Here is a 2,791-nt window from a genome sequence, read left to right on the forward strand (position 1 = left end):
TTGGTAAAGGTAGAGGCATTGCTGAGCTGTTTGGTGTAGGGATTTGGATTGGGTTCTGCTGCTTTTCACAGTGCACTTTTACCCTTGGTTTTTAGAATAATGTTGCTTTCTTCAAAGCCATTTCAATATAACATCTATGAAGAGAAAAAAAAAAAAACAACCCAGCAGATGTTTTCTTTGTAAGTCCTTCTTATAGTCCTAGATTTTGAGAAACTTTCATGATGTTAAGTAAGGATTTATGGTCCCTGTTTGTCCTTTACACCTGAGTTTTCCTGTGGTCCTGCAGGACAGACCGGCTTGCTTTTGGACTCCCCACTGCCATCCCACGGCTGTGGCTTTCTTTGGTCATCTTGTTATAGAGCAACCCCGATATTAAACGGGTTCCTGCCTGTGGGTCCTCACCCGCGCGCTTTAAAGCGACTTATGAATACTCTACTACAGACACACACAAAAGGTTAATAAAAGGTTTATTTACAAGAGGAAAGGAAATAAGGAAAATGTACAACTCAGGGAGAAAATAGGGAAATAAAGTCTTTAATGTGTCCTACCCGATCCGACTGTTATGTGCCATAGGGAAGCCCAATTTCCCCATGGGGCTGACTAACCACGGATGGCTCTGTCCTAAATCACGTTGGACGCCAAATCTGTTATAGGACAGGGAGAGGGACAGCCCAAACCCCGCAAACCTGCCTATTCTAAATGGGTTCTGCCATCCGCCGCATCAACACAAAACATATAAAACTTTAATGGGAAAAAACTTTAATAAAACTAAAAAACAATACAGGTAAGGCAAAAAATCTAGTTTCTAAATAAAGCACCCAAAGTTACCTGTCCCCTCATGGGTAAAAGTCCATCCAAATGGAATTGGCCCAGAACAAGGCCCCAAAGACTGCCACAAGTCTAAAACATCTTCCAGTGGGGACTCACAAAAAAGGGCCAAAAACAACCAGACAAGCCCGGAAGGAAAAAAACAAAACCAACATCAAGATAAAAGCTGCCATTGTCACCTCCCCATGGGTCTCACCCACATCTGTGTCACCCAGTCCACGACCAAAAGACAAGCACAGTTTCTTCACGTGTCTCTAGGCTCCACGTGCCTCCTCCATGTCTCCTGGCTCCATCCTGCTTCCTTCCTTAGTCTCTTCTGCAGCTTCTCCTCTTCCTGCTCAGCTCCACCCTACCTTGGGTGGGGCAGGGAACCTCCCCCTTTCCTGGGGACCACCCTGTTACACGATGACCTGGAAACCCAAAGTCACTCTCAGAGCTGGCCGGCCGCTGCGAGCTGGTGGAGAGCCCAAAATGGGTCCCCCAAAGCCCACGTGTCTGCCTTTTCTATCCACCTGGCTGCTTAACCCCACCCTCAGGTCCCAGCCACCTTCCCTTTGGTGGTGATGGGATTTGGAGTTCCCAGTGTCTTTGGCTTTGACCTGGGGTGGGGGTGGAGTCCACAAAGCCTATATGGAATTAGCTTTGGGACATCCTTTTCCCCCTAACAATCTGAGTGGAGTCACCTTTTGATCACCACAATGGTTTGGTGCTGTCCTCTCCTAGTCTTTTGGACCGTTCTCTCCTTTTTGTCCCTTAATTTTCACTTATGGGGAATTTAGGAAGTAGCAGAGGCCAAGAGTGTGTGTCCCATTGCTTTCCTTGCCTGGAAATGTTAGGGGGAAAGGATGTTCTGAGCTAATCCCATACAGGTTTTGTGGACTCCACCCCCACTCCAGACCAAAGCCATCAAGACATTGGGAAAAACAAATCCTGTCACCACCAAAGGGAAGGTGGCTGGGACCTGAGGGTGGAGTTAAGCAGCCAGGTTGGGTATAAAAACCAAACATGTGGGCCTTGGGGTCTCTCGCTCTGTCACTCACCTCCTGACTTCACTGCTCCTGGCTTGCGGCCAGCTCTCAGAGTGACATTTGGGATTCCAGATGGGCGGATTGGAGAGGACGCATTTAAAACTTTGTCTCCCACTTTTCTACCTGAGTTGTACATTTCCTCATTTGCCCTTCCTTGTAAATAAACCTTTTATTAACCTTTGGTGTGTGCCTGCAGTAGAGTATTGATAAGTCCTTTTAAGTGCGCAGGTGAGGACCCACAGTCAGGCACCCCGTTTTGTATCGGGGCTGCCCTATAACAGAAACTCCTGGTATTCTGATTTGGAGACTTATGAAGCAAAGGGAAAGCACGTGAAGTTTAACACATGCTGTTTCTGATCCCTGAAATTCCTTCCCCCTCTTCCAATTTTGCTTGTCTACCCATCCCTCATTCTTCAGAAAGTCCAAGCCTGGCTTAAACAGTAGTGTGAGAAATATAAATAATTAAGACACAATCACCCCCACACACCTTGAAATCCCACCAAGAAACTATCACCGCTAATTCTCTGTTGCATTGATTTCCTTTTCTATGTTTGCTTGTTTACTGCCATAGTTTACATTTGGAGTGTAGCTATCTCACCCTCTTTTTCTGCTTAGCAATGAAGGCCTGCTATTTCTCTATTTCATTAGCATTCCCTAAAAGCATGATTTTTAAAAATTAAAATTTTTTTCTTACATCACTGTAGTCCCCATAATTCTCCTGCTACCATGTCACTTGTGAACCATCACCAAATGTCCTTGTGCTCTTGCCTCCCCTGTTTTGAAACCCCTTCCCTCTCCCTTCTTTGCTGTACGCCTCAAATCTATATGGTCAGCTTGCTAATTCTGACTTTTTCTTGATGTTTTGTTTGGTTTCTCTATTCCACATATAAGTGGAAACCATCCAGTATTTATCTTTTTCTTTCTGGCTTATTTCT

This window comes from Talpa occidentalis, unplaced genomic scaffold (assembly GCF_014898055.3).
Source record: "Talpa occidentalis isolate TD23 unplaced genomic scaffold, MPIMG_talOcc4v2.1 talOcc4.12, whole genome shotgun sequence".
NCBI classification, from domain to species: Eukaryota; Metazoa; Chordata; class Mammalia; order Eulipotyphla; family Talpidae; genus Talpa; species Talpa occidentalis.